The sequence below is a fragment of the Atractosteus spatula genome, chromosome 3 (genome assembly GCF_055471065.1).
Source record: "Atractosteus spatula isolate fAtrSpa1 chromosome 3, fAtrSpa1.hap1, whole genome shotgun sequence".
Taxonomy (NCBI): domain Eukaryota; kingdom Metazoa; phylum Chordata; class Actinopteri; order Semionotiformes; family Lepisosteidae; genus Atractosteus; species Atractosteus spatula.
In genome coordinates this window covers 56988809-57000614 of record NC_142708.1, presented here as the reverse complement: position 1 = coordinate 57000614, position 11806 = coordinate 56988809, and the positions used below count along the sequence as shown (strand labels likewise).

Here is an 11806-nt window from a genome sequence, read left to right as displayed (position 1 = left end):
GTGACTCTCCCCTGGTAAAAATCCATAAACTTCCTTAAAAGGGTGTATTTTCTTGATTTGGATTTGTCAGAAATGAATAAACATTGTCTACAAATACACTCAAGACTACAGCACCTTGAATTAAGCACTGTTTACAAAGTGGGAAAACGAAGCATTTTAACTTTTGTTTTGTAAAAGGTAGAATATTACACAGTATGAACACTAAAGAGCAGAAAAGGTCTATACAGGTTATGAAGATGATTGCTTCAAGCAAAATGGTTTCCATACATGCCTACAAGACTACATGAAGGCTTAATGCCAAGACCAACACACACAGATTTGCATATGCTTTGCATTTTTTTCCATGAGCAAAGAAGAATAACAGAATTAACTTGATCTTATTTCTTAGTATTAATTTGCTTGTGATTCTTGTATGATCAAACAATTATGGTTATTTTTAAGAGCATATTTTTTCAAATACAAACCTAGGTGCTGTTCTTTCCAAGCATATCATAACAGACAGGCAAGTTACCAGTCTTTCATTCTTCTAAACTTGAAGACAATTCTGGAATCTCAATTCCAATTGCATCTCAGCACAGAGAAGAGAAATAGACACAGACCCAACATATAGTTTGTGTCTCTGGAATGATAACAATAATTTAAGATAAGAGTTATTTTAAATAGCACCTATCATGATATATCAACTTACAATAAAACAATCAAACAAAAATTCTAAATAAATGAATACAGTAGGGACACCATTGCTAAACTGTTGTGAAGGCACTACTATTATAGTCTAAGAAGACTCTAATTTTAAAACATATGCATTACAGCCTTCGCATACAATTACTTGGGAACCAACAACCTCGATATTGATACTGGTATTGTTCTGAAGATTGTCCATGCTTCGGTTATTGCTTTAAATGTTTTGGAGCTACAGACTTTAAAAGAAAAACAGGAATGGAATTTATCATGTAGAAAAAAAAGTTTGTAACACCACAGAAACAACATTTCTGTTTACTTTTGAACTAGCCTCGGAAAGAACTTTTGGTTAGTTTCTAGTTCGAACATAGCTTTGGACACTGCAGTGTATTTTCATGTTACATTTAATTGCCACTATCATATGCAAGCAATGCTTTGTGTTTGCACGATCACTTTGTAAATCCCTTGGGTAAAATAGGTTTTGCTTCGTCACTGCTACTACATGAAAGTAACACGATACATACTTAGTCTCAAAACCAGTTCCTAAAATAAATATTAATGCTGAATCTGGGGACAAAATTGAATGATTCTATTTTTCTTTACTAAAGCAAACCAACCAGCAGGATTTGGCCTATTAATCAAAAATGGATGGTCTCAAATTGTGCTGTAGGCAGTACTACACAAGGCAGTGAATGTAGTTCTACCAACATCCTCATATTCAGCTGTATGTGCAGCTGCTAAAGACTGCTTTCGTAGATACACAATAACAAGTCTTAAGCAAGCACACTTCTGGTTCTTGCAATACAAATCCATGCATTAGACCTTTTTGTTTTCTTTGTAGATGTTTGTCCTCTTTGTATTTAGCACTGCCATCACTTCTGGCTGTCTTATTCATCATCTTTCGACTATTTACAAGAAAATATTGGCTCTGTTAAGATCTCCACAATGCCATGTTACTGGTAGAAAATTAGAATGTCTTACACTGCGGGCTTATGGGAATGGTGGATAGCAATAGAAATCAAGGTCTTTTTTAAAGCTGTTTTCTTTTGCTCTTTAATTTATGTAGGAAAACCCCTGTCTGTACATGTAGCTGGAAAATTTTATTGGCCTTAGAAAGACCACATGTTTCAGTTATGCCTGTTTTTGAATTCTGGCCAAGCTAGAGGCATATACAGTACAGCAGGTTCCAAAGCTGGTTTACACTGGTATACTCCACCTTTCTGAAATGTTTTATTGTATTGTCACTTTAGATACTTGGAAGTGAATAGGAAGTGTGGCAGTGCATTACTTTTGAAGTAGTAGTATGGCACACTTCTGTATGATTTCAAATGATACTTGATATCCAATATATTGATAAAACATTTATGATTACATTTTACATTGAATGTTTGATCATAATATGTTATGTAACATGCAAGAGTCCGCCATTAATGCCAGGAATTAAACTCTTATTTCCAGTAAGGTAATATAAGGTGAATACAGTGCCAGATTTGCTAAAAAGCCCCACTGTCTGACAAGACAGCAGTCAGTTGCTGCATACATACTTGCAATTGTACTAGAAAGAGCTATGTATATTGTTGGATTTTTTTTTTCAAAAAGCAGGAAAAACATATGTTTTATCAGATGGGTACCATACATCTACTGTGTCTTAAATTTTAATTAGGGTAGTGTATTTTATCACTTTCTTATTAATAAATACCACTTCCCTACCACATCTTATGGATACATTTCCTGAGGGACATTATCCCTCTTTGTTGTAACATGTCCTAGAAAGAACAGCAGAGGAGCAGTTCCAATCTTCTATCATTTTCTAGGAAGTTATCTTCATTTACATTATATGTCAAGAGGTTTCAACACGTTGCCCTAGTGCTTCCTTTTGTATAATGACTGCTGCCCCAGCTGGTTCTGACTGCTTATTCACTCGATTTGCAGAAGTGCTCTAGGTATGCAAATTGACCTGACTGGCATAGAGAATTTTAGAAAGTGTGGATACCGAGTGCACAAGTTGTCACAATCCTTATATATTCTTCTTCAAGACACTTTTTTACTTTTACTTGCTTATTATTGCCCAGTAATTATGAGTTTTTAAAGCATTTGAAAAGCAAACAGATAATAACAAAATCAAGCCATACTTTAAAATATAGACCCTAGAGAGCACGATATTACACTGTGCAAGGTACATCCCTAGTGTCAATTTAGTGAAATCTCTTGCACTTTCCTTTGAGAAAAGTTAAAAATCTCATCAGCAAAATAAACGTTTCATGCCATGTTCTTTGTGTCCAATATTGCAATCCCATCTTTTATTTCTATAGTTATCATAGTGTGCAACTGGATGAAAGAAAATCTAAAGAACAAATCCTGAATATGTCTTTATAATGACAAAGATGGAGTGAGGCTCATACTGTAGATCATTCCCATCTTAACATGGAAAAAGTATCAATGGTATTCGTAGGATGCATACTATATTTGAGAACAGTTTAAAAAATGTTAATTTTGTTTCTTTTTATTGAAGACAAATTTTTAGGAATCCCACTTTGTGTTGTCTAGAAGGTCATCGAATAATTAAATAGCCTCTCCTTCACATACAGTACAGCACTACCAATAATATAAATAAGGAATAAGAGATAATAACAATTCCGTACACTTACACTGTATAAAGTACTTATGTCAGGACTTTGGTTTTATATCTCATCTGAAAGATGGCACCAGTTTTTACACTATAGTTATATTATACAGTATACATCCCAATCAGTATACTGGGGCATTCAAACCCACACAGACCACAGGGTTCTGGTCCCACTTACGCCTGGCAGCAACCTTAGCTTTCCCAGGAGGTCTCCTGTCCAGGCACTGGCTAGCTTCACACCTGCTTAGCTTTAGTGGGCTGCCAGTTGTGAATTGAAGGGTGATACAGCTGCTGGCTTTAATCAGACATGTAATAAAGACCATAATTACATTTTGTATTACACTGAAAGAAAAACACAGGAAAACTAGAAATAAAATATACAGTGTATTATATGATATTTTACTGTGCATATACACTTAGTGAATGTTTAAATCTTTTTGATGGAATAACTTTCTTCTGTAACTCACGATTACTTGTAAATTACTTTGCACATGCATGTGTAACTTTGTGATTCTTTAAAGAACAGTTTTTCTTTCATGCAACATATCACAAACAAATGAAATTGGATCACCATCAATAAGAAAAAAAGAGAAATAAATATTTTTCTAACAACAGCAGAAACATGGCCGAGAGTTCCTTACCATTATGAAAGAGATGCTCCAAATTAACACTATGCAATGTGGAAAATAAATTACAACTATGGATAACTCTGGATATCAAAAGTATGACATTGTTAAGAGTTTGTGTGATGTATGGTTTGTCCATCCATCCATTTTTTAACTGCTTTATCCCAGCAGTACAGGGTTGTAGGGGAGCTGGAGCCTATCCCAGCAAGCTGTATGGATATACTGTATGTAATTCATGTTGTAAAATAGGTTGCAAGTTGCCTTGGATAAAAGCTAAATGAAAACCTATTAGCAATCCTTATAACAATAACTTCCATAAACATTTTGTTTAAATACAAATGTAATTAATAAATCTCTTGCAGATAAAAAAATAAATGCCATATGATTTTTTTAGGTGCAATTTTGTTAGATGTGCATTATTTCAGTTTCATCACAGTGATTCTTGTGCAAATCCAGCCGCTGGCATAAATTGCATCTGAGGCAACAGAGCCGTTGGCTGCAGTCAGATCTGATTTTCATGATATTTCACTGACCTTCTGCTCACCCTTAGGAATGTGCTGTGTGTAAGAGATGCAGCGAAGTGTGCTTCAATTTTGTTTATTTGTCTTTTAAGCCCATTTCATATCATTTTAAGATTTCAAAGATTCTAAATCTCCTCAGGTTTGAATCCTAAGATTTCAAAGATTCTAAATCTCCTCAGATTGATTCCCCACAAGAAATCAAATTTTTTTTTAATATAAATGGATTTCTTCTTGGCTTTAGTATTCTGCCGAGTTTCAAGCGTTTACATGTTTAATGAAGGAAGATGATATTGAATTATTTCCCACTTGTCCGTCAGGCTCAATTGGGTAGGAAGATTAATCATTGGGGTATATTATTGTGTATTATTGCCAACAGCATACATTTCAAATACAGTATGTAAAAGTCTAAGAATTGTTTTATGTCTTTTACACGTCTCTGTCAATTTGGGTATTAAGTATAAAAATATTTCAACTTTTTTACAGAATTACAACAATACTACTACCAATAATGTTGTGTGAGATTTGTACTATACAGTGGATCTTGGAAAATTGTGACAGATTACAGTTTTTTTCATATTTTGCACTGCAGTATATGAACTTACATAAAATGTCCTAAAAAACATACCAATGCCCCAAATTTATAAAAAAGAATCATTGAAGAAACTGTTCAAAATATTCTTCTTTACATAAAGTGTTTGTGGAATATGGAACAATCTTGCATATCCATGTTGTTATAGATGAAACACTGAATTCCTTCATGGAACAAATGGCTGAGATCCCTGGTCTCATTATTTACTCTTATTATTTACAACAGTTTTCAGACTTAAGTGTTGGGTCAATTAGCCCTATATATTGTACTGACTACTTAAATACAAGTACTTAAAAACAAGTTACTCAGTTTTTGTACTCAAAATGTTGAAACCTATATTTGTATTTGAAAACCCACAAAAAATTAAAAGGTTCTATACTAATTTCCAGTAAATTGGCACTGAAACTGAAATCCTGGATAATCTTCAAGGAAACTTGAACAATATTGTTTAATTATTTTAGAAATTAAAAAGTGAAGCTTCATTCATTCTACGGAAGACATTTATGTTAATGGTAAAGTATTTTTAGCAGTAGCGTTAACCTATAACTATTATTTGCAAAGATGGAAAATAAGAAAGGGCTATGCTATATTGCATTAATAGAAATTGTGCTAATTGTAGCTGTTGATTCACATAAGAAAACATGTAAACAGGTCCATTAAAAATATTGACTGTGAGACATAAACTGGAAACATTCCAGCACTCATGCTACAAACATCCTTCTCACAACATTCAACCACTAATTTAGTCAGGGGCCAAGACCAGTTATTTCACTTATTAGAACTATCCAGGTGGCAATATCTCATCTGGTAGTTAGCAGGGCCAGAATATATCCTTCCTTAGAACAGTCCATTCACTGCTGGATAGGCATTATGTTAAATTTTCTAAATGTCACTGCTCACATGTAAGACATCAGAAACGTGTATACAGTACATACAGTAGCACACATTAAAGCTGTTAATGAAATTGGTGTATGATGTATGAAATCAGTCCAACTCCTAGCACAGAGCTCACTTAGTCATTCTTTCATTCTTATAATATATAAACATAAACCGAATACTGTATGTAGAATAATTTAATTGCAGATAACATGTTTATTCTTCGTTTTTTAACATGTTTTCCATGCACAAATATATAAAGGGATGCAGATATGCATGTCATTGTGCTACAAGATGATATTTAACATATTTATGAGTCCAAACTTTGAATTTTCTTGGGATGGTAATTAGAACATATTTGTTGTGATCTTCACCATGTTATTGTCATGTTATAACAAAGGTAACTTCAAATTTGACTGTGTTAAATATTTTGTACTGTACGTACAGACTTGTGTGACAACATGTACAGTATACTGTAACTGGTGCATGACATCCCCGACCTCAACTGTGTAGTAGGCTGGGGCATACATGTAGAATGTACATAGTACATTTTAAATGTATGTTTAAACACTAAGAGGATAAAGTACTGTACATTGAGAATATTTGAACTACTGTACCTCACTAACTTGAGGAAGTGCTGTGTAGAAGACAGGATGTATAGATCCCCAGTTCAGGTTATACTTCATTAACTTCATACTTCATCAAAGGAGATTTGGACCTCACTTTTCTTTCTGTCTGATGTTGTGGAACAGTTTGAAGTGAATCCCAAAGAGGAGGTTGAATTAGTTGACCCGAGAAACAACACCCACATGACCTTTGACCATGCAGCTACACTTGGTTGAAAATCTCTGATCTGGCCAATATGCGGCTCCTTCTTCCATTTTACTGCCACTTACAGTACCTTTGTGAAAGGGGTTCTTCATTGTCAGCCACACTGTAAGCAACCACTGTTCAGCAGGACTTTTCTGTCTGAAATTCCAAATCAACTGGACCAGTTGTGTACGGTACTTCGTCACAAATGCATTTAGACTCAATGATCACAGCAGCAGTATCAGGTCAGTATTATGGTTATGGTAACATCAGTGTGGCTTTCTGCCCTGTCATGGGCTGGCATCTCATCCAGGGTATATTCCACCTCACATCTCCAGCTCCCCTGCAACTCTGCACTGGAAGAAGTGGTCCGGAAATGGATGGATGGATATGATGGTAACAAATGACAGGAAATAGAATATAAACAACATGATAAATCTAAATGTTTGGGTTGAGGAGCCAGCAGGTTTGCCCAATCACGTTAGGGCATTTGCATGAAATCCACTTCTCTAGTGGTCAAAAAATAACTTACTCAAATGGTGACAGTTGGTTATCTGGTTAAATAAAGCTTAAAAAGCATAATATATATTGACAATATAATTACCAGTGGCATCAAATTTGTACCTTCATAACAATATTAAGACCACAAGAAAGGCTGCAAATGAAAGGAGACTATATACAGTACCTAGTTTGTTTGCTAGAAGCCAATTGATCCAAAGATCTTATCTAGCTGTTTATTAATGATAACCATTATATCAGCTTCAGCAACACGTCTGGGTATGTATCTTGTTCGTATTTTCTTGACTGATTCCAGAGCAATTTTAACATAACCACCCTTCATTTGAATTCTACTCTTTTAATTATATACCTTAACATTGTGTTTGTCTTTTTATTGCTTTTCCACAATATGTAGAAGATGTAAACAATGTCGACATAAACACCCATGAAGAGTTTATGTCTATGTAAATTATACAAAATAATTTATTCAAAATGAATTATTTTGTCTTTGAAATATAATGTTATGTTTTGTCTTCAGATACGTATTCTTACTCAGTGACAGCACTCATGTCTTACATATTTGGTTGTCAAATCCTTCCCAAGTTTCCAGTAGATTCATAAAGCCAATATGCTTAAAGCTAAAAATGAACATACTTTAGAATTAGTTTCTCTATTTCACTCCCACCAAAATACATGGAACAAATAAATTCCAGATTCATCTGGTGGGCTCAGTAGGTAAGAGCATGACAACACTTCAGTGTTCCCAATTGTTTTATGTTCTGAAAGTGCAATGCGTTGCAAAATGGTATATAAACATTTTTAAAGCAAATATTTTAGTTTAAACTGCATTCATGATGAAATAGTACAATCCACTGTTGTGCAGAGGCTATACAACTAATTGTGTGACTCATCATAGAAATGTTGTGCACCTGATACATGTAAGGTTGGTCTTTGCAGGGTGGTGAGTTATTATTCAATCAATTTCTAGTTTCTGACTTTTCGATTGTGTTTAAGTTGGTATGATTCTGGGGCATCAGTCTCATTGGGAATAATTCTTGTGGCGTTAATTAAACCACTAGGACTCCAGGATTTCTTATTTTCTACTAGCAAAACCAGGACTTGTTTGCTTAGATTCAGAATTCTCATTATCGCAAATTCAACAGATACCAGTTAAGAATAATGTACTATTATAGGATGTTTTTCAGTCCGTTACTTAATCACTCTAATATACCAGAAATGATTACACTTGGCATGTTTTTTTTTTACACAGCGCCCTGGTTTTTCCTGCTTTCTGTACCCCAACACCACTCAGGGCTTGTGTACCATGTGTACCTGCTTTGCTCTCCCAGTCAGTGGCTGATCTAATGGTTTCAATAGTCACCACTAGAGGGCTAGTCCTGACAAGGATGCAATCTGAGACCATACATTTTCTTTCTCTAAAAATCAGTCACGCCAATAATTAAGAAATTAAGAAATTAAGAAAGTGTAAATACAACAGCGATTCAGTTTACATTTGTGCACATACTGTACAGCACACACAACACCATACCAGCAATTACAGCTGTAAAAATGCTCCCAACACCCCTCTGTCACAAATGCGTTTAGAGCATAAGTAGTTTCTACCTATACGTTCTGAAAGTACCGTGTGAAAAGACACGTTTGGATGTGTGTGACAGATTTACATGGTGTTAGAGTGTTCCAGCCTTGTAAAATACATTAATTCAATCATTCATTCATTTTTTAAAGATGCCTTTAACTAGCCCTCTCCCAGTTCTGTATTTCTTGGTGTACTTGTTATAGTTTGCAGTTTGTTCAGTTCTTACTTCAATTTAAATAGTAATTTTAAAAAATCGAAATTTTCGAAAAATTTTAACAATTATGTTATTTGTATTCCTTTTAGTAGTGTGTATTACTGAAAATCAACTCAGATAAAGGCATCTGCTAAATATAACATCAATAATAATATGAACAATAATAACAAATGCATACTAAAAGAATGTAGCAATATCTGAGCAATCAATGTACTGTATGCATCTCAACACAAACAGCACACAAATACCTATAAAGATAAATCTGGATTATATAGAGGTACACGGTTTATTACTCAGGTAAATAATTTAATGGTAGTGTGGTTTAAGGAGAATATAAAAATATATCTTCTTATTATTATGATTGTTGCACTTTTTAGTAACATTTTCTTGCCCCAATCACACCTTCCTCTTAACCATTAAACTCTGGATGACTCCTGACAAAGCCTGTTATATAACATTCAGTTAATACCCATTTATCCACTGTTAACAATCCGCCGAGCTAAATCTGATTTTTATTGAAGCTGTCTGTTGTCTTTTCTATGACATTACCCTAAATTTATCGATTTCTCAGCACATTGGGTCGTACGAATATCATGCACTGGGAGTTCCAGCGGGTACTGCCCAGGGAGCGGGCAACTGAGCGCTGAATCCTAAAGCGAGCTTACTTTTCAGCGAGGACGGCATGTGTTTTGGACAATATACGGTAAAGACAATATAAGTAGGCAACGTACATATTTTGTAAGGAGGATAGCATTACTATCTTAATTTTAAAACTCTCGTAGAGAATAGAAAATGGCAAATTGCTGTTCTTTCTCTTGTCTTTATTACAATTATAGGCAGGTGCATACAGTATCTGGTCAAAGAAAACAGTATTCCATACAATATGTGGGAAAATAACTACTAACACACCCCTACATCATTTAATTGTGTCTTCCATGCACGAGAAACACTCCAAAACGTAGAATACACACCCCTGTAAATGTGGAACAGGCAAGTTTGTAGAGAAACAAATGTACATTTTTTTGTTTCAGATCATCATGTAACAACAAAAACTTTGTTTTTCATTTATACAAACCTGTGTTAAGAAAACACATGAGTGCGTGAAACACATGAGTAGGGGGGAAAATAATTTCTGAGCACTTTTGTTTTACTTTAGCCGAAGATGTTTTGTTTATTTTGTTGACGGCTGAGGACTGCACGCAACTCCCCAATTCCTGAGCAGAAAATGCTAGTCAAAGGGATATTTAATCGATTATTAAATCAATAAAGCAATTTATGATTATAGGTTTGCACAACAACAACACAGGATTATGTATCGCACGTAAATATGATAATATTGGGTGTTCACAATAATTTCCCTCCGGTTACCGTGTGTTTACTTATTTGATGTTCGCAGAGTTGGCTGGTCATAGGTAATTTATTATTATTTATGAAATGCATTACGTTTAACAGTAATGTTTTGTCAGAAGCATCAAAAGCAAATTTGAAACCTTCGTACACATACTGTACAATATTCCTCTTTTTATAATTCAGAAAGATTGCTTAATTCACCGAAGCCTTGCGTGACTTAGTACTAACCCGGAGATAACCTAAACAAGAAAAAAAAAGCTCTCTGCGACGACAGTCTGCACTCCAAAGAAAGCGCATAAAGAATATATATATATATTTATGATACAGTCTTAGCAACGGCATACTGCAGCTTGCTGCCCTGGATTTGAAAAGCTTTCTGAAAGCCGGAGGGTGGAGTGATGAAAGAGGAGTGGTTCACTGGGTTTGTGGCTTCACCGACTCCTCCCGCACCAGAAGCTGTGCGGGGGCTGGGACCTGACCTGGGAGTCGCTCAGTGTGTGACTGGAGATCGAGTAAAGGAGCAGCAGCGAGACAGTCCAGTTTCCATTGGAATTACCAAGCTATAGATAGCCTTCTAATGCCTTGCCTTTTTGTGTGATTCAGGCAAGTATGGTAGGGGAGGTAATTTAAACACTCACCGGGATTATATTGATGCCCCGTGTGAAAGACAGGTGAGTGTGTCTGTAGGGTGCTTGTTTTTATTTGATTTTGTTTGCCATATGAATGGAAACTTCTCAGGCAATTAATAGTGTCACCAGTTAGCAGTGTGTAGATATTCTAAGCGGATGTTTGAAAATTATATTTACTTCTGACTGAGGTTTTGTTTTTGTTTATGCCAGCATAAACTAAGCTTTAGCCAAGCTTATTATCTTCCTAGTTGTCTTCACGACTGCTGGAGATGGAGATGACTTTGCACGCATTCAAGATGTGGTTGAGTACTATATGGGAAAAGTAAACATAAAATTACACAGTGCTGAACATTTTTAAGGCAGTTCTCTTAAATAGTTTTTGTTGTCATGATGTTAGCATACATCCATTACTAAAATGTGTTTTATGGAAACTAAAACTGGTATGTTTATGCTAATACGCTTTTCATTAATACGATTGTTTCCAAGACAAGTAGTAGATCTACCAGTAGTTCATCAAACTGACAGTTTTAATCTCCTAAGGGCTTAATAGTGTAGGTATCTGTTTGAAGACGGAGTTCTCCAAATATCTAGAAACAAGTTAGGGTTTTTTTTAAGGAGCGACATTTGAACGTTATGACCTTCACATTAACTTACCTGTCTTCCAAAGCAGGAAGTGTTTTATCGAGTTACACCTTATATGGTACTCACCTCTTTTATTTTGTTGTTTGCAGATGATGTAGGTTTTGTTGTTGTTGCTTTTTGTTATTATTTATTTATGATTAATATTCA

The 11806-nt window shown here is 34.9% G+C and overlaps 1 protein-coding gene across 1 annotated transcript in view; it reads left to right on the top strand.

Annotated features, from left to right (window-relative positions):
* Positions 1–10876: 10876 nt before the first annotated feature.
* The window catches only part of prlra (prolactin receptor a), a 35445-nt gene continuing 34515 nt past the window's right edge, over positions 10877–11806 (top strand). Inside the window, exon 1 of the mRNA XM_088911683.1 lies at positions 10877–11059. The gene's annotated coding sequence lies outside the window, so the exon portion shown is untranslated. The remainder of the gene's footprint in view (positions 11060–11806) is intronic.